Raw genomic sequence first — 22,021 nt, forward strand, 5'->3', positions numbered from 1 at the left:
TTCCATTTCTTATCTGGAGAACAAAATGGAAACTATGGTAACAGAGACAGACCTGATGAAGTCCATCAAAGCCTGAGAAGGAAACTCAGTCTACCTCTGCCTAGAGCCTGTGACCTCTCTGCTAAGGCTCCCAACCAGAGGGGCACTCCTCGTGACAGTATGATGGGGATAGAAATAACTCTTACACAGACATAACCCACTGCACAATTGCTACTGATTTTCACCCGTGCTGTGCTTGGTCTCCTGGTTGGAAGCCATGTGCATCCCTCATTTCAGGGTATACCTCTTAAAAGAGTATATCACTTAAGCTGTTATCCAGAAACTGAATAATCAAAAGCATTGGAATTTGGATTGGTAATTTTAGCTCAACCTGCTACATTTATCTTAATCTGTATTTATATAAAACACATCTGGAAATTGTGCCACAGTTGTAATTTGTAACTTCATGTAAAATATATTTAAAATACAAAGAACATTTCTGAATATACTGCTTTTATAGACAAACATAATTTCAAATTTTGCAGGTTTTCTGTCTTCTGAAGAAACAGATAGAAATTTAAAATATAGAATAGGAAACTTTTCTCCTAGGAAGTATAACAGTTTTTTATAATGCACTCAAAGGCAATTTACTGTGACATGTCTTAAAAAGTGAAGCTCATTTTTACAGTGTATGGGGAGTTTTTGCAGCATGGTAGAATTCCTGTATGCCTGACAGCACAAAGAATAGTGTGTGAAATACCATGTGGATTTAAAATGACCAAAAGCAGAGGCTAGTTTATAATTATCATTGCTATAGAACACAAAGTCTTTTTGGGAAGGCCTGGAGCAGGGTGTTTTGAGCCCCAGAAGAGAAAATAGGTCATTTACGTCAATGAGAAAAGGATGCATCTTGGCTCACTTTGCTTTCCCCCAGCTAGTAACAACCTGCATCCTGAGCTTAAAAGCAGAAAACCTGGTGAGGTCAGCTGTATTTGTGCCATTTGTCTTTCCAGGCTGATTTTTAACTCAGCCTTCAAGTGTTACAAGGAGATTCTTATTGTTACCAAAAAAAAAAAAAAATAACAATAATAATAAAATAAAAAAAATACAGTTTGCCCTTCTTCCTAGAGGCAAGGACTGGGCTGTTGCCCACACTGCCTGTGGATTCATCTGGATCCTGCTCCTGGGGGAATCATGAGGAGCAAGCCTGGGACAAAGCCTGTGCCCCCAAGGTTGCAAAAGGCTGCTTCATGAACAGTTTGCCCAGTTACAGGGGCTGTAAGACAGAGCCAAGCTGTAAGCACTCATGTTTACACATTTGGGGGGTTTTTTTAAACGAAAGGAGAGTTGGTAGTATTGGACAGACTGAATAGCAGCAATTGGCACACCCTGTTGTTATAATCCATTAGGTGGATGTAAAAGCACTAAAAGGAATGGGAACCCAGGTGAAGATACAGAAACTATACCATACTGTTGCCACTAGATTTGGGACCTCTAGTGCTCTTACACTCCCCTTTGCACTGTCAAGGTACCTGGCCTTGCAGCCACTCAGCCTGTGTTCAGCACTTTGTTTAAGGTGCATCACATAAATACCTTCTGGCTCATGGTGATTTAGGAGCATTTGCACTGGAAAAATAGGAAAGAAAGTAGTGCTTGAATTGTCTACATAAACATGCTTAAAAACGTACTCCCTTTTTGGTATCAGTTTGGCATATGTGATGAAGACTGAGAGATACAACTTTCAGCACAAAACTAACATCATCTCTTGGAAGATATACATAAGTGACAGACTCTGAAATGGAAGAAAAAAAGGAACATCAAAATTATTTAAGAGTAGCAAACAAAATCACAAATAGTGGTTTTGTCATGCATTTGCTGTATAGCCACAGCTCTGAAATTTTAAGTGCTAGTGCTGGAGAAAGAAAGCATTTGGCCAGGTGTAATCTGAATTCTGGTTCCAAATTATTCCAGAACCTGTCCTCTAGTATGTCAAACAACTAATACACTAATAGATGTCTTTATCACAGCAGGAGCACAATCAGCTTTTGGCCAGATTTTTTCTTAGAAACTGTCACAGAATTAGTTTTATTCTAGAGTTACCAGTATCCTGTGAATTCTGGACCTCAGAGGATTTCTGAAACCATCATGCAAAATGAACATATGGATTAATTGCAGAAAGAATAGATACTATCACTTACCTCTGAAAAATAATCAATATTGCAGAAAAGGCTTGTAAGCAGAATTAAAAGGAGAGGTAATTTTCTTTAATCAGTGTTGAGCTATTATGCATTACCAATTTTCATTAGTACTTTTTGTCTGCCTGGAACAGACATATAAGAGGAGAAAGGGATGTATATAAAACTAGCTCAGAAAGTTCTATCACTTTTTATATGCTGTTCCTTGCCTGCCATTTTAAATTTTTTGTGTGTGTGTACTTTTCAGCTTTCACACATTTTAAAATGATACAGTAGTATATCAATTATAATTGAGTGGCAATAAAAAATATTATTTCTCTCTTTGCTAGATGTATGGTGTGCATGAGCCAAAGCAAAGATTTGTAGGCTGTGGAGAGATAATTTAAAAGTGTAATGGCTGCTAGTGCTTGCTTATGTTACTAACTTTGTTTTCTTTTCCCTTTTTTATATTTGTCATATAATTTTTCCTGTGTCTTTTTCTCCTCTGAAAGCATTTCAAAAGACATTATAATCTACCACCTTGTCTTTTAGAAGGTCATTAGTCACACAAATTGTCATTTAAGCTAAACTTTACATTTGATGAATTTTCTGTTTCGGCCTGTAAGAAATGAGACTGAAACTGGAAACAATCTTTATCCCAGACCAAGGCAAATTATGAGGGACACTGCAATGCCTGCCCAGCTGAAAGGATGTTCAAGCACATGGGTTCAGGGAGAAGTGTGCATCTCAGCCAGGCCATTGCTACACCCTCCACATCTAACCTTTGAAAGGCTCCAGTGCCTCATAAAAGCCTATTTAAAACAACAACAGAACATTTTGAAAAATGAAGATTAAGATCTGGAGTGTAAAAGGACAGTCTGAGCCTGCAAGAGTAGTGCAGGGACCTTCCACAGTGCACTGTTGCCTCGATATGCCACTCAACATAGTTAATGATACTTGGATTTTAGAAAACTGAAAGGTACACCTGCAGCTTTCAACTATTATGATATTTTGTAAGAAGGACCTTTCCTACTTTTCTAAAGTAACTGGCACAGACCTGAAATGCAGAGAAGTCAGGCTGCACTATTTCCAGATGTATTATTAACACCTTAAGTGCAATCCCAACCTTACCAACAAAAGTTTCAACTGACAGATTTAGGGGTTGAACAGTCCTTTCACTTTTCCCTTTCTCCTCATCTGACATCACACTGGCCAGCCCATACAGAGCAGCAGAGAGGGAAGGAGCAGCACACAGGTTTGGTGCTGCAACATTATTCTCCATCTACAGAGCTCTGCTTCATGCAGTCTGATCTTCATTCATACTTTGTTACTGCAGTTTTCCACATTTGAAGGCTCACTGTAGGACAGAGCCATTTTTTGTGGCTGGAATCCTCTGTTTCACTCAGATTTGTTTCACATCAAGTCTCTTGTATACAAATCATTATAAAAAATGTTTGGTGGAAAAGTAATTTATAAACAATAAATAGAACTATTTAGTGTCTGTTTTTATCAGTGCAGACCAACACAGCTCTTAATTGCAAGACTGAACTGGTCCCAAAGCAAAGGCCAGCTGTGTCTAATCATCCAGGGGATGGACCAGAACACACTGAATAAAGGAAATGGAAAGTAACGCCAAAATGTTTTAAGATGTAAAATGACACAACGTTCAATGAACACTTGCCAACATCATCTCTAATTACTGCAGTGATTAAGTAGTAAAGAATTTGGTCCCAAGGGGTTTGCAGTTCTGAAGGAAATACAGTGCCATGTGTTACAGAATTTTTTCCTGCAAATCATTATGGAAATCCTGCTTCCTCTGGTTCTCCTAACAAACTCCTTCTTTGCAAAACCATGCTTTATTTGGGAAGTGCAGAGGGAGTGTAACTTGCCTGCTTCTGAAGATTTATGTCTTTATTGCCATGTATTCAACTTGCCTTTTTTAAAAAATCCTTTCATGTCTCTAAAGAAAGAAGCATAGAAAGCATTATGTATTTGCATACTGTAAGGGTTCCTCTCATCCTTGCTGAAGAACAAACAGGGAACAGGGGAGGGCTAGATAAAAGCATCAAGACCTTAACGCAGCATGGCAATGGCCTAACAAACAGCCAGAGAAACTGCAATTAATGCAAGACCAGTTTAAAATCATAGTCCCAGGGGACACCTTAGAAGACCTTGTTTGGAATATTTTCTTCTTTTTCATAATTCTATTAACCATGAGATCAAAATTTTTCCAGCTTAAAAAAAAAACATGAAGCACAACAAAAAAAACCTCAGGTTGAATAACAAAAGCATTTGAATTTATTTTAATTTATGGGTTTAAACTTTCTGTAACTCTGGATCAAATTGTCTATTGTACAAGCAAAATATGTCTCTCACCATAGCATTCTCATGTTTATTGTGTTTTATTCTCTCAGCAGGTGTCCCTAGATGTATGCTGTGTTGTCATCTTTTCATTCAGCAAAGGAAGTGGAAAAAATCCTCTTGAAGATCTAGAATAGAAGACAAAGGACAGCACGGGAATAACCATGGACCTCCTTCTCTGTTTTGTCCTGATTTTTTTTTTCATCAGATCCCTGTCTCTGCTGTTTTCCTACCCTTTGCTATACAAAGCTTCCAAACATGCCATAGCATGTTCCACAAAGAAATATTTAGCTCTCACAAGGCACTTTTATCAGCACACCAAAGCAACACAGTTATCCCCACTTCACTGGTGCAAACACCAAGACTCAAACATGGTCTGGAATATGTATGGAATATGCACAGCAGGGAAATAAAGCTGTGTGTTCCCAGGCCATGAGTGCCATACATATCCATCGGAAATGGGGCCCTCCTGCCCGCCGTGCGCAGAGAGGTTAAGGGAGAGGAGAAGGAAAGAGAGGCACTAGAGTATAACACCTTGGGGCTTAAGCTTTCTGTTGTCCTGAGGAACATACAGAATCAGTCAAATTCTATACAAACAAATAAAAACGAGATCAAGTGATTTCAGACATAGCTTTCAGAGAAAAATCTAACACATGGTTAGATGTGAGCATGAAATGGCAACGTGGGCAGCTTCCGGCTGTCAGCTGTGCCCCAATAGCCTGGCTGTGCCTGCTGCTGGGATGTGGTCAAATGTATGAGCAGAATGAAAAACAAAACCAGCTACAGTAGTAAATTAAAATGCTTTCTCTTGCTTCTTAGTAGAGATGAGGTTTAGCTGGAAAGGCAACAGATGCTCTGAATTTCAGTGTTTAAAATGAGACATTGAGACTCTTCCTTTTTAGCCAAGTTGTTACGAGTATGGGAGAAGATGCTCTTTTTTTTCCTCAGCATTGAATAAGATGTTAAACTTCTTTTCTAAGCTCATTTCATGAATCATTCATGATCAAGTACAAATCCTCACAAACTCACAAGCTTCCTGGTCGAGAGCACTGAACCAGCAAGAAGACTGTTTAGGGAGATTTAATGGGGAATGCCAAAACAGTTAAAAATACGACTGGAAGGATCATAAGCAGTAGGTGAATTCATTGGACTAGAACACTTATCTGTTGCTTCAGTCCCATTTGTACTATCAGCAGTGCTGATAATAAAAGTGTTGCAGATTTTGCAAAGAACTTCAGATTCTCAAATTCTAATTTTATTTTTTTTTCAATGCGTCTGTAGTTGTTATTTCTGTGAAGGGCATCATGCCATCCTGCAGCACTTGTGACTCACTGAAATTCTTTTTTTGAGACTTAGCAGTATGAAGTTCTAAGTAAGTCATGCAGAGAAAAATGCTCATTTTCAATAAAATAAATCAAATTGTGTTTACAGTGACCAAAAAACTTCCAATAAATATTTCCCCCACAAAGTCTGCGAGGACAACCAAATTTAGAGGGAAATAGATTAGCTGAGTGGCAAATGTATTGAACTGAGACCACACGTTTGGGAAGCACTGAAAGGAAAAGTTTGCATGCAGTTTTTCCTGTCCCCTTTCACTCATTCAGAAGGTGCATGTTTCTCTGGCATCTGCTCCCATTACTCATAATCTTGCTGAGGGAGGACACAAACGGAAGAGGGATGGGTCTGGGTCAGACATGCTAAGGGAGAAGGAAGGTTAAAAGGACTCAATGGCTGTAAAGGGAGCAAAAAAAAAAGTGAAATGGCCAGGTGAGGGTTAGGTTACAACCATGCTGCATCAACAGCACAGCCAACACAAAGAGGACGGTCAGCCTTCAAAGCCCCATGGCAAGGAGAGCTGCCTCTCCTTGCACCAAATTTCCCAGCACTGCCTCCCCACTTTCCAAACAACAGGTCTAGTTGTTTTTCCATTTAATAACTACTGCGACTGGTGAAGGTTGGACATCACCCAGCAGCAAACATAGTGGTGACCCTCAGCTGATGATTTGGGAAATGAACACACATGTTCAGAGGCTCCTAATTCCTCAGGGCTGGAAACCTCTAGTACCCAAATTCTTCTACATCTATCTAACATTTGGTTGTACTATCTCCAAACCAGACCTGTGCTTTCTGGCAGCACCAGAGCAAGCTCCCAGAGGCACCAGTCTGCAATTACCTGTCAGAAATATGATAAAAGAGACCAGGAATGGCAGGCTCCACCTCTGTCACTCACCAAAAAAGGAGACTAGACAAAGCCATTCAGTCATGATTTTTCAAGTCCTATAACACCTGCCTGATGTTATCAAAACACAGGAACTACTGTAATCAGAGACCTCACCTACAACATTTTCATACAAACTGAGCACACCCAAAATGCAATGAGAAACTAATTAGACTCTTCTACAGCTTTCTAGTTCATATTTTTGTTTGAAGCTTAGGTGTAGTGGAAAGATGTGTTAAAAATGCTGATAGGCTAAACTTCAATTTTTTTAAAGAAAACAACTGTGCTCTAAAAAAGGCATACAATTATTCGTTTATGTTAAGTGTCAGCTGTTTCTGTTTTCTATTAAAACAGCTCTGGATTTCTTTTTTTGCTGCATTAAAAGAAGATCAGGAGGTTTTAATATTTTAGGCTTGTGCTGTTGTAAAAACAATCACATGTTCCTAAACTCTTCTAAATTGCATTTGAACAGAAATGTACATAAACTTTCACCTTTTTGAAAGAGTAAAATCTATGTATGGTCTTGAAAAGGGCACTAAATGGCTCGTGCATTTAGAACTGGATGGCAAACTCTTTTACTTCAGTGTCTGAGATGTCGCTGCTGGCCTTTGCTATGGTGTCAAGCATCAGCCTTAGTGGCATTGCAATTTCCCTTCTGGAAACAAGTTGGTATTTGTGGACCATATTACACTGAATGAAATTTGCAGTCTCTGATGCCTGCTAGTGGGACATTTGTTACATGCTCTGTTTTGAATGTAGTAATACATATTTCAGTGTGGCACTGCTTCTTCAAAAGATTAAAAACCTTTTAGTCCTTTGAGACTTGTGTCAGCATCCTATTTCATGTGCACGGTAATTTTTAAATATTAATACGGGGCAAGGTCATGCTCTCTTTAACCCCCAAAACAGAGTTAGTAAATCATGATCTGGCAGTAAAAAAATATACAGAGCACATCAGTATTTGTTTAGGGCAAAATCTAAATTTAAATTAAACTAAATTGGCTACTGGTATTTTTATAATCACATATACGTTACATCTTATTTGTGGGCAGGGAGGGAAATCTGGATATTCTATGAAGCTGTAGTTGAAATATATTTATTAAAATAATATTAATAAAGTCTCTTCCATTGACAACAGAGAAAGAATGTCTGAAATTCCAGTTAGATAAATCTAAAGTGGTAATTCTGAAGCTCTTGAGGCAAATCTGCTGCTGTCAGATCCTCTGTTGACTGCAGCAGAATGAGTCAGTTTACACCAGATGAGCAGAAGCCTTTTGGGCTCTCATCTAAGCTGAACCACTGATTTATGGCATGACACTGGTAGTCTCTTTGACCTCTTTATATGCCATCCGTCCTGCTAAGGAGCAGGGGAGGGGGGAGTGCTGGACCTTCCTGGAAACCAGATGATAGACCCAAATAGACTTTCCCTAGGCAAAATAAAACATTTCAGAGTTAGATTTCTTGAGAGAGGCTGATGGGTTGGCCTTGTAATTCCCGATACATTACCATTACATGTTTTCCGGAGCTCAGCTCCCAGTGCAGCTGAGGTTCATGCCACACATAACTAACCACATTTGTTTTGCTGCCAGGGGACCTCCCTTGCTATGGAGATGGGGAATGGCTTTAGCCTACAAAAGAGAGCCAGTTGAACTTTGCAAGGAGTCAGTATTGTGAGCCTATGACCTTTCATATGAAGTACTTAGAGGGCAACAGAGAGGTAGCAGAGTCTGGGGAGAGAGTCTTCACCTAAGCATTGGGAAATAAAGGGAGACAAATCATTTAAATTTAAAAATACAACAAATGCACTTGTTAAATAGACAGCGAATGTGTGATTCTCATTTAGAGCAGAGAACAGAGTAGTTCAGGTTCAGCATTAGTGATTTGAACTACCAAACAGGCAAGATTTTCCTTACAGAACCATCTGAGACAAAAGGTGATTGTAAATAATCAGCTAAAGTAGCTGCATTTTGCTCTTTGCTTTACTTCCTAAAGTTGCCAAATATTTTAAATTATGTGTATAACTTTTTATGTGATGTGGATTGTTATGTCCACTGGGAAATGTGCTCAGGCTTTCAAATTCATTTCCTCCAGCCCTTTTACTTTGGTCTGAGCCCAAACGTGTTTTATGGGCCTCACTGGTAGAGGTAATGGGAGTCTGTAGATCAGGTCATGCAGGCTGCATTACACCAGACACAAGTCAGACACGCAGAAGTGTGCAGAACAGACTTGGAGTCTCCAAGACGCAGCAGAAGTACTTGAGTCTCTAACACTACAGAGTGATTTAAGCACTGTTTAAATCAGCCTGTGTCACCACTTGGGGCAGGTTCCTCAGCTCAGCAAAGCTGAGCTTCAGCAGGGAAGATCCTCCCAGAATATTAACTTGATTTTTGGCTGTGGCCCCCAGTCTGGGTCCATTAATTCTCAGGAGTCTGTGAATCCCCTCTGAAGGCTCTGCAGAAGTAATGAGGTATTTTCAGTAGGTTTATATTTGCTATGTAGATATCCACACCTCCACCAAAATCCACGGATTACGAAGTTTGATTCAAGACTTTTCTCCCATATATAACAATTTGATACTAATACTTTGCAGTCCCTTTTTCACAGATAGATTTTATCTACAGGTTCAGAACACTTTTCCAATGCTCACTAAGCAACCCTCTCCTGCTAAAAGCTCACTGGAGTTATTCTGTAATATTTAAAATTGCATGAAAATTCAATCCTGCCTGATTATCCTGAGGCATTACTCATGTAAATCAGACTCCAAACAGAAAAAGATCTTAGTCTGAGGAGGATGCAGGAGCAAAAATATAAGACAATGGGCAATGAGAACACCAAAAATGAAGCAGATTATTTGACAAAATAAAAGACTGGAGGAGAGGGAAGAAAGACAGGACAGAAAAGAAGAAAATCTAGAAATTAGCCTGTAAGATGAGAAAGTCACATCAATTCTCTCTACACCATCTCTTTTAGCTTGGAAGGCAGCAAGGACAAGTGTGGGTACGGAGGAGGCCGTGGGGCCCGAGATCCTGGCTCTTCCCTGGAGAGGAGATACTTCTCTGTGAGAGAGACACAATGTGTCGCTCCCAGGGGTCTTTGAGTTAGATATGTTAAACTGTTGTGTTTCATTGGTGTTCTCCCCTGCTGTCCCACCCTGATACAGGTATCTCGGGCTTTCCCCCGCCCCTCTGCTTCCCCATAAATACCCCGGCTTTTCCGCTGTTCGAGAGATTCGCTGTTGCCGGCACCCTTCGCCGGAGCTCTGCCTGAAGAAAGGCTTGTGCCTCGGTGGAACGCTGGATCAGCTTTCTCGTCCCTGCTTCCTGTGTTGCCTGCCCGCCGCCGAGCTGAGCTGAGCTGGAATCACTCTACTACTGCTGAGCTGAGCTGGAATCACTCTACTATTGCTGAGCTGAGCTGGAATCACTCTACTATTGCTGAGCTGAGCTGGAATCACTCTACTATTGCTGAGCTGAGCTGGAATCACTCGACTGCTCGAAGCTGCTCACATGCGCTTCGGGCCTGCCCTTCTCAGGGCCGTGTCTCTAGAGAAGTCGCGGTGCTCTGGGCTTTCCGTCGCCGTGGAAGACAAGGGCACCAAACATTGCCCAGCTGTGGTGGCAGTGGCTGTGAGGTGGCATCTGGCAGCCAGCCCAGCCAGCCCTGCAGGAGCTCTGCAGCCATGTGAGTCCTGAGGCAGGGACCAGACCCACTGCAAAATGCCAGCCACATGACCAGAATAAAAAGCCCCAACAAGAAAGCACAAACAAAAAAAGTGACTGAATTTAAAGCAGGTAAGTGCCCTGCTCGGAAAAGGCCCATAACTGCCCCAGGAATCCCAAACATATCCTTCAGCACAAGCTATGCAGCCCCTAGGAAGCACAGAGCAGTCAGAGATGGAGGAAACCTGGAAGAGCCTGGTTTTCCAAGACAGCAGAATAGCGGTTTCAGAGCGCTCATTTTAGCCAAACAAGGGAGCTGCATCTGCTCTGGCAAATAATTTGATTGTACAGCCCCTTCTAGAGAGTGAACAGAATGTCAGCAGCACAAGGAGTCACCATTCCCAAGGGCATCTTTCTGATGGCTGCTTCAATACCCTGGTGTTTTTAGATGCACACACACACACACACACACACAAAATGATTCCCGAGACATCAGAGAGGGCAATGGCCAGGGCAGAAGAGAAAATACAGACAGCCAGTCTGGGGCTGGGATCATCTGAAAAAGTGCTCAGAAACAAAACCTGTTTCAGAAGGATTTTGGCTTGTCAAGAGCAGAATTAATGACAAAGAAACAGCAATTAGCATGATTTTAAATATTCCTCTAAAATACGCTATAAATCGTTTTGCCCTTGGGAGAGCCAGAACAAAAGATGAGCATAAAACTGCAGGCAAAATGCAAGTCTCCATCTCACTGCAGGCAGATGGAGTTATTTAGTATATCTTCTACAGCCTTCTCTCGGCTATAAGGAAAAGAGGGGGGAAAATGCTGCCAAAACTTTCAGTCAATATTTACCTCTTGGGTTAATAAATTGTGATCCTGACCTCAACAAAAGTCAATATCTTCTGATTATTATACTCAGGCACCTTTTTATTTGTACTCACTCATTGTATAATGAGTCACCCTTTTCCACTGGCAACTTCACTTTCATTTTGAATGTCTGAATTGAACAATCATTTATACTCCAAAGGCATAAGACAAAATTACTATAAACTAGAGCAGTGAAATGTGGACATAGGTTGCTATTTCCAGTGAATGAGCAAGCTTGGGCAGGGGGCGGGCAGAAGGGATCAAGGATTAAGTACAAAAAATAGCTGGTTTAAATCCTCTTTTAAATACCTCTGAGTGAAAAGGAGCAGAGAGAGGAAAGCCCTGAACTGTGATATTAAATACAATTAGGCTGCAAGCATGGCAGGAAAGAAAAGGCAACAATCTGGCCTGAATAGTAAACTTATTTTAAGGGAATATTAGCAGGTTTTCTCCCTGAAATAAGCAAAAGCAACACCAGAAAATAAATTCCAAGAGCAACATGTATGAATTCACACACTTCTCAAGCTAAGCCACAAAGACAGATCTGAACGAAAGTCACCACACACTTGCTGCTTCATTAGAGGTGGACTAGGCCAGAGCTGGAGGGAGAAAACACAGGGTTTTTATTCTCATAATTATGTAATGTTTTATATAATACCACAGGTGTGCACTGTGCTTTCCTGAAAGAAATCAAAGCACAGCCTCCCCCAGCAAGATCAAGAATCAGCTAGAATCATATTTTTGCTCTTCAACTTCTCATTGTTTGAACATCCCCCACTGACTATAATAAAAATGTTCTCTGGGCTTACAAGGCTTGTGATACTGGAAAGATTTTCACCCACATAACCCACTAATTCCATTTCTTTTTAAAAAAGTAAGTAACTTTACCAGTTTAAGTTTGTCTGGCTTGACATTATTCTACTATTAATCCCACTCTGGCAAACAGTGGTGAGAGCAGCTTAAATCTCTAGTTTAAACACAGTAATTTTTGAATAGTGGAAAATCAGAAAGAGCAAATTATGTTCAAATCAATCATGATCTGACTGTCTTTGTGAACACTAATAAGCCCCATATAAATCACCCTAGCATATTTCTTCTAAAAAACACATTATAGATAGGCATGGCACTATTCTGACACCATATTACTTTGCATTGTAAATAAATAATAGTTCAGTATGACCAAAGAAAGCAATTTATGGGAAAATTAGTGCAGAAGCACGATTTTCAAACTGGAACAGAAACTGTCATTTTCAGTGGGGACTTTCACCCCAGTGTTTATTGGTTGGATATGTATTTTTGTATTATCTGACAATACTGTGCTTAAATTGTATATATTCAGAAAGGTGTATCTCATTCAGAAGCAGCAGAGTTAACTGGCATAAGCTTCAGGAAAAGGATGCCATAGTAAGTAGATTTTCCCTTCTACTTCACAAATCCATCTTCCAATTCACTTGCTATAAGCACATTTTAAAGAGAGACCAGCAGACAAAGTTGTTTAGACAGCTCATACACCAATAAGCAGGTGATTTTCTAAAATAAAATTACGTAAAAACAGAATTTTAAAAAATCTCCCCACAACAAGAAGCTACAAGCCAGAGCCTGACCATGCTGATACTCAATATATTACACATTCATTTTATGTTCACAGATCCACTCTTACTGAATTCAGATGTTTGTCACCATTAACTTACTTGAGATCCTTTATTTCCATCTAATGAGCTTTATCAGCAATTGTCACCATTACCACACTGGCGCCAACAAGCAGACATGCTAATTCATGTGCCATTAAACAGCATGCATATCCATAGGGGAAGGCTGGAAACTGTCTTGGGAATGGAAATGAATGAAGTTTCAGTAGGTTTGAATAAATCTGTGGGCACTTTGTAGCTATAGAATATTTTCATCTATAGCCTTTATAATAGCTTGGAAATGGCAACTAATTTAAATGCATCAGCATCTACAGACAGAAACTGCAATAAGGTGTGCAAAGTACAACCAGATGCTGTGGTTTCTCAAAGAATGCTTCCAGGAGCATGCATACTTTTGAAAATAAACTATTCCTTCATTTACTGTAGCAGACAAAGTTGAAGTAAATTATCTTGTAGTGAATGAAAAGCCTCAGACAAAGCATAAAAATCCATAGATTTGGTTGACGATGATTGGAGCCCAAGGTATTCTAAGCCAAAACTCTTCATAGCAACCTTCTCTAGCTAAACTCAGAGTAATTTATCCAATTGTGGTAAATAAGCAAAAATGTCCCAGTCTGCTTGTTCATACTGGGTAAGAGTGCAAGCTGAGCTTCTCATTCATGTTTGGGAGGAAGGCCACTGCACTGTCTGCAGAAGCAGCATCCCCAGCCTGATGCACTACTGATGTGCCGTAAGTACAACGATCACTCCGTACTATAGAGAAAAATGTAGCTATGACATAGTTAGAGATTACAAAATGTTTTTCCTGTGTTTTCACTCTTTGCTACTTAAAGGACAAAATGGTCATTTGTCATTGATGCAATGGTCAGCCTTGTGGAAACCTAAGGCCTCAGGTCACATAGTTTTAGTTAGAGAAAAAGAGTGTTTATCTGCATGCGTGTTTTAAATGGGGCAAAACTGGGGATGAGATAATTATCCTTCCCCTCCTACACATTTCCAGAACAGAAACTGCATAAACAGAGAGAGGAAATAGCATTCAATTCAAAATAAGTCTGAGGTTTTTTGCAGGTCATTTGGAAATATTGCTCTTGTGGGAGGTACACTTCTCGAGGTCTGTTTCACCATACTGAGGTCTGACAGAAGAGCAGATAATTTCATATCCATGATGATATTTCCATGAGGTTATACAGAGACAGCAAGAGAACTTCTCCAAGGAGGGGAAAGGTCCTGGCCATCAGCCACAGTGCAGTAATTCCCTGCTCGGAATGCCACTGCAAGTGATGCCATCAGGATGGGAGCACAGAGGGGAACTGAATCGAGAGTCAGCAGCAGAGCTGGAGCCCGGGGCTGGGATGGGGTGGTTATCCCTCTCTGCCCTCTGCAGAAGGAAGCTTCCCTCCCGCTCCAAAGAGTGTGGTGCTGCCGGTGCTGCCGGCGCAGCCGTGCCGGGCACAGCGTGGGCACCGGGCACAGGCAGGGCTCCACTGTGAGCCTGGGGCAGCCCCCTCGCCACTGACACCAGGACACCAAATGGTTCCAAGACAAGGGTGCCAACCTGGGGTTTGTTTTAAAATTCACAGCAAGACAGTGCAAAGAGCAGAGAAGATGTTTGATGCATTTATTGTAGCCTGTGCTGCTAAAGAGATTCAGTGAGTCTCCTAAATTAGTGCAAGTTCCTGGATCCTAGAGAAACGTAAGAGGTTCTTGTGAACTAAGGAAGGAGGCAGATGGTTTCTGCAATGGAAAGCAACAAATTATTTTTGTTAGAGGATTTTTGAGTTACTGAAGAATAATTTCTGGCAGATAATTTGACTGGCAGTCAAGATACTAACATATAAATGTTATAAAATTGCAATTCAGCAGCTATTTCTTCAGTCATTCACTATAGGGTGTATGTGATTTTATTAATCAGTTTAATGTCTTCATATGGCTGGATTTCTGTTTTCTTCTGTGCTCTGTCTCCTCTTTGTTTTTGCAAGCAAGAACTTAAAATATAATGTACTGACCAGAGCATAATAGAATGGAATGAATTATAAAAATCATAAGAAAGCATACTTGTTTACAACACAAGGCATGGATTAATATTAGCAAGTGTTTGAAAACACTGAAAGAACATTTTCAGTCCTCACCTTTATGATCAAGTAAACCGTAGCTTTATGTGGAAAATAATATTCAATAAGGAATACAATCTAAATCTTGAATTATATAAAAATCACAACACGTATTTTCTGTGCTCCTCTAAAACTCAATAAATAGTTCAATAGATCATCTTTATTCCTTTCACCCTTCTGGGGAAAAAATGATTCTTAGGCAAAGAGCTTGCAGGCCAAATTTCAATCTGAAAATAACCTTTATAGCCAAGTTATAAAACAATGAGAATAACAGTTTATGATGTGAAAGTTGATGCAGGCTTTACTGCTTTGGCATGGTTGGTGAAGCTGTATTAAAAATAAATAACATTAAACAAAACCAAAAAACCCCAAACAAACAAACTAAAAACCCCCCACAACCTCCCCCCAGGCATTCTTCTCCCTTGACTAAATAAAGAACTGTATGCTATCATGGCCATATAAATCTAAAGTCTTAAACCACTTCACCCTTATTATCTCTTCCAAAAGAAAAACGTTTATAATAATACATATATTGACTTTAGCTTTTTGTTCAATAACAAGATTTACTGCCCCACTCTTCAGTCAATTGTAACCTCTTTGGGTCAACAAATCTCAATACTGATCTCAATAGAAGTCAATACCTACTTATTACTTACCCCCGCATTTAGACGCCTATCACAAATTCATATGGGCATCCCCTTGGCAAGCAGAAATTAATACTTTCTGTTTCATTTTTATACAAAATAGACTTATATGCTTTTCCCACAGTAATTTTTAAAGCCATGAGATGATGCTGTGTTTTTGGAAAACAATATTATACATTAATTTCTGGAGCTAAAAAGCTAAAGCTGTTTAGCTTCTCTGATGTTTCTATAAAAATTCACAGACCAACCTTCTTGCGGTTCCTATTTTTTCCCCACATAAAATGTAAAACATCAATCTGATATTTTGTCCTTACCAAGGAAAAAAGGCAAATAATAGAAAAATTGAAAATCTAGTTGCAAGTAATAATACACAAACTAATGTCTCAGAAGTTCAACAGAGAAACATACTAATCACTTCCTTGGTTGCATTTGTGTAATGCTAACATAAAAAAATGGGCCTGAAAATCATTATCACACTTGCATTTGTATATGAATTCAGCCTGTACTTTCAGAGTCAACCTTTGTATCATCTATTTGGTACCTAAAGTGTCAAACAATTGCTATGAAAGGATAACTGAATGAGATTTTCTGTCTTATATATGAACAGATCAAATGGGTATCTATTTACTATGGAATCCAAGGGCTTGTATGAGAATCTTATCACAGAGTTGGACAATGAGAAATGCATTTTAATATATTCTCATTTGACTCAGTCTTGAAAATTTTATTTACTTACATCAAGCATGTAAATAGAAAGGAATTTATTTCAGAATAGAAACTGAGAAAATACTGGTACAGAAGTCTTGAACACATGGGAAAGAAACGTCAGAAGTTATGTTCAAAAATGCTTTTAGAAGCATCTGAAGCACCTGCAAGAAACATCACTGTACTGGTCCTTTCCATCTGTATATGCAGTACAATAGTGGTTGTGTCAAACACAGCAGACAACAGATGGAGCAATGACCCTAACCCTGAATACCAGCATTTTGTCCTCTTGTCTTGAAATCTTCATTTCAGAACATCACAAATGGAAATGAGAGTATTTGTACTTCAATCAGTGGAAGGATGGCAAGAATGGAAGGATAGAAGTAAAATAGTAACTAGGAAAAGTGTGTGTTGAAGATGTAAATATAAAATAAATTTCTAAGTTTTCCTTTTTAGCTGAGACGGTGCAATTCACAGGCACTATGAAAGGCTGGCTTAATATTGCACATTCCCATCACTGTCCTATAACATTTGCATTATTTGAGGTAACATGATGCTGTGCAATCTGCTAGAACTGCTTTCTTGTGTTTGCCCATTAAATCTCAGTCTGAAAAACTTCCATAAATTGAAAACTTAGGTGTGGTTTATGCACAGGAGATCCCATTCTCAATTTATTGACACCAGGTTTGCAAACACCATAGGGATAAAAGTAATGGGATGCATGAGAATCGTGCTCAGACTTACCCAAGAACTGTATTTGACTAACAAGGTGAGCCAGTTCAAAATTAAACAGTTTTTCAGGCTAAACAAAATCAATATTATTTATAGGATATGATATTTGGCCTAAAGAAAACATTTCTAGCTTTTAAAAAATAGATAAAGCTATATTGATTTACAAAACATAAGGCATTAAGCTGCTCAGATACATGGAACTGTCATGTAAAAGATCTAGGTCAAGAAACACCAATAAAATGCTCATTCATCTCATTAGCTGAGGAGCACAGTGAAAGGTTAAGCAAGGTTAAAGTGGTCTGTGTAGCATCTGATGTTCCTGCAGGATGACAAGTTGTTCTCCACAGCCAGGTTTAATGACCAGTGAAGGCTGTGCAGCCTCTGGGCCGAGGGGCTGCAGCAGGGAGCTCTGGGAGCTGCCCCATCACACCCAACCATGGCTCTGCTGAGCCCGCTCGAGCGGCAGTGCCATCAATTACACCCCCACAGCTGGACAACTGGATCTGTAGCATGTCTCCATCCAAACCACTCGTGGAGATGCACCAGGAGAGAAGGTAAGCCCACCTTCCTCAGCCCATTCTCTCTGCTGTGGATCTCCATGAGGAGGAGGAGCCGTGCAAGCGTGCTGCCGAAGATCAGCCATAGTGGGATGAAGCCAGGAGTTATAAACAAAAATGTATGTGACCCAGGGTTGCTGCAGGGAACCTCTTCATATGTACCAAGAAATAGAGCAAAGATCCATCTAGCAGGGGGAAAATGCTAAAAGTAAACTGCAGTAGCTTCCACAGAATGGAAGAATCCAGGATTTGGGTTCTGTTCTAGCAAATGCAAGGATTATATTTATTGAACCTGACTGTAATACATTTCATTCACAGGAACTGATATTAGCGAAACCATCTTGAAACTAATTAGAGCATTTTTATATGATACTGTCTAAAGTGGGTAGAGTTTGGGTAGACAGTAATACCAAGAATGAAGGATGTAATACCATAATATGAAGGATGGCAATAATTAACACAGATGAAGTGCTGGTGGAAACACAGCCCTTCAAATATCAAGTTCCAGAGTAAGAGAATATGAAGGAAAGAGAAAGAAAAATGAGGACTGTGTAAACAAATATATAATAAATATAATATACACTAGTAATAATTGTGTGCACCAGCTAGATGGGAAGAGGCAAAGGGCAACAGGAAGATTGGCCTAAAACCAGAGATATTCTGCCCTGACTGGCAAATACTTTGAAAGATCCTCAGAGGGAAGAAATCTCCATGGAGATTCATGAAAGCTGCTCATTATTATTATTTTGCAGACATATTTCTACCCCTGCACAAGCCCTGAGGCCCATTCACATTTCCTGAATGTCCTAGAAGACAAAATTTAACTTTGAAATGGGAAGAGCTGAATATAAGTGGTGGTTTACAATCTCCTGAAGAAGGAAGTGGGCTGTATGCAGAGAGGCCTCACAACACTGCAACCACACCATGTTGTTCCCATCCCCATGAACTCATCTTTTCCAAGAATCTCCTGACATCTTCAAAGTATCGCTTACTTTGTCCCAATCCATCATGTTTCAGGTTTTGATTTCAACATATCTTCTCACCGGATTATTGTCCTAATAAAGGATTCTGGATGAATGCTTTTATAGCCCAGAGAGGAAAAGACAGGTGAAGGGAAGGCAAGTACTGAATTTCTTGGGTTTACTCCATGCTAATATATGTACCTAGTTTTCTGAAACAGAGTTCAGTTGGTCAGAAGCATTGGCAAAACCTGAGTTCTCTCATTTACTGACTTCTATAGCTGCAGAATTTATAGGACTGATTACAGCCAGAATTTGAGTTGGTGATATTTTAATTGAAAGTGTTCAGTCACACTGAAGATTTTATTATTAGCCTTTCAGATGACAAGAGATGATGAGGTTGATGGAGCTACCAATGCAGCCAATTTTTAAGCGGGGTTTTGACTGTGAGGTATGGGAACTTCTAAAGTTCCTGCATGTATTGCACTGGCAGAAAGTAAAAAGTGCTATTGTGTTATGTATTCTGTTCAAGTCTCTCACTTGAAAATAGTTATGATTGTCATCCTTGGCCAGGTTTAAATTGACATTTTTATCACAACATTCCTGGCATAGTACTGCAAGTTGCTTGTGAGTAGTTATCAGCTGGCAAAAATTTAAAAGGCGGTTAGCTGATTAAAATTATATGCCAAGAGCTATACAAAACAACAAACAACAAAAGCAGCCAAAGACAGCAAGGATTCTTTAAAAAAAATTTAGAAAACCTTTACAGAGAAAGGAAAATTATACATGCAAAAGTCATAAATTGCACCTCTTCATTTAATATTTGATAATGAAAAAGCTAATAATTAAAACTGGGAGGGTTAGGTCGGTCAAGTTTTACAGCTGAGCGCACTCCCTGAGCATGCCCAAATCAACACTTATGAGATTAATTTATAAGCTCTTCAAATTCTGAATCTCCAAGGTTTATGCTGTCTGTGCATTGTTTGCATAATGCAGTTTTGTACTACTAAAGCACTATAAAGGGATTATTTTCATATTCAGCATATTAAAGATACAGCACAATTCATAGATACCGTATTGTGCTTATGCCTGAGATAGCAGGTATAGTGTCTCACCTTCTGATTATCTACAGAGCAAAAGTAGAAACATAGATGTTTTTGGAGAGAGTGTATCCTTAGTGAAATTAATTCCCCAATGGTTTTATTAAAATCTGCAAATTGCATTATTTTCCCATCATATTTGAAATATTGCACTTCCTTAATGCTTGCTCTAACCCATGGCATGCCATCTTCCCTGGGGTGTCTAGACATGGTGTCTTAGATTTATGTGTATGATCTCAGTGTGTTACAACATCACTTCTGACTAATGCATTATTACAATACTTACATATATTCCCAAGTGTCACTGTTTTGATTAAAAAATCACCAATCTGCATATGCACACCATCTGTGCTTCAGAGAAGCAAAATATGCAGGATAACATTTGCCTTACTCAAAAGGAAATTCAGATACTACTAAAAACCAAACAGAAACCTTTTTTTATGTTTTGTTTTGTAAAATAACAAAGAAAATGAATACTGTTTCTGTAAAACAACAGCCCATCCTCTGACACTAAAACATAAGCCTTTTCTTCTCTACACAGCAAGGAGATTTACCTTTAGTAACAACATGCAAACAATTTACCATTTTAGAGATAGCAAATAACATGGGAAGGAAATGTACTGATGCAATGAATTTTAAAGATCTCAGCTCAGAACAGGGGAGTTTTCAGCAGAAGGGAATGTAGTCAGCAGCAAGTCCTTTCTTAGCTGAAAGCTGCAAGAGTGGTTGTAAAAGATGAATGAGGCCCTTGCTTACTGGGGTGAAATGCTTTTAAAGGACAAGAATCTGCTTATCTTTGATTGATTGCTCAGTCTGATACTTTCCTTTATAAAGTTTATTGACTACAAGCCCATAAATCAAAGAAAAACAAATCACAGGTTCAATTTGGGGGGCATTGACATCCTGCCATCTTGCAGCAATAGCTTAGAAGTCACGGGGCAGAGAGAACGGATATGGGGGACTCATGGAGACAAAAGTATCTACTGCAGATAAACTACCATTTAAAAATTTGTAAACAATTATTCATTTGTGCCTTATCACATTTTTAAGTCAAAGGAAAAATGCAGGTAACAAAGCTATCCAGGTTATTATTCTGAAGTCCTTAAAGGCAGAATTTACAATTAACAGACATAATTCTCACTGTGCTGCTGCGTGTCTCTCTAGTTCTGTGAGATTACAGTCACATACCCACACAGCCCTCACCCACTGTAAGAATGTCACATTTACAATTTAAACTATCAAAGCAGGAATCAGATTTCTTTCAGGGGTGTTTGAAGGCTTGGGAAACTCAAAATCTGTGTACTGCAACACCCCACACAGTTGCACGTAAAAAAGGAACTAGCCATAGATCTTTCTCATATGGGGCATACAGTATAATATGACAGCATGATAATACAGATTAATTTGTGCCATTGACCTTGACACAATATTCTATTGTGTATTCTTTTAGAGTCAGCACTCAGGTCACTAGAACATCTGGTGTTTAACAAAAAAAATCCCATTCTGAAGTGCTAAATGTGTTGAAACAAATGGTACTGTTCTAGCATTATACAGTGCAACCTCTCCACTAGGGGTCTAATTTCAAGGCTACCCTGACTGAACTACATTATTATTAGGGGTTTTGCAATTCACATCTTGCCACAGTACACAAAATACCTAATTATCAAAAGTAGCCTTTTAAAAGCTGGGTTGTGTTCCATGTAACTGGGACTGTCACTTTCTTTGCATTTTATCTTTGGAGACATCTGGACGGGCTAAGCCTGCACAGTGCTGAACATCCCGGCCTCGACCCAGAAGAACACTTCAGCATGCACATGTATGTGTATACACAGCCCCTGTACTCCAGCAAGACGTGCTTTTAGGTTATGCATGTGCTAGAGTACCTTGCTGAAGGTATGGACTGGGTTCACCACATGGTTTGGAAGTTGCACAATGCTCCATATTGTGTCTACTCCATCTTACACCCCATTATGTTCAGCTTGTGCTTGAATCTATCCTAGTGCTCATCTCTGGGAAAAGCTGATGCAGCCTTTTACAAGGAAGATCTGAGAGAGATGATTGGTAGCAAAGAGTGGCAGCTTTGTTTTACAGGAGTATTTTCATGGTGTTTAACGTGAAAAAAAGAGCAAAGGGTGATGACTCTGCCCAGCCTCACCATCCCTCTGACACCACTGCCATCCCCGTGCCTCTCTACCACTGCTCTGCTAGCTCTGCTTCCTGCAGACATTCTCCACATAAGCAAACATAAAGGTTATTTTTGTAGGATCCTTGGGAATCCCACAAAGCTTCCATGGGAAGGATTAAG

The sequence above is a fragment of the Pseudopodoces humilis genome, chromosome 10 (genome assembly GCF_049639895.1).
Source record: "Pseudopodoces humilis isolate 2021_Gansu_Grassland_sample_001 chromosome 10, ASM4963989v1, whole genome shotgun sequence".
NCBI lineage: Eukaryota > Metazoa > Chordata > Aves > Passeriformes > Paridae > Pseudopodoces > Pseudopodoces humilis.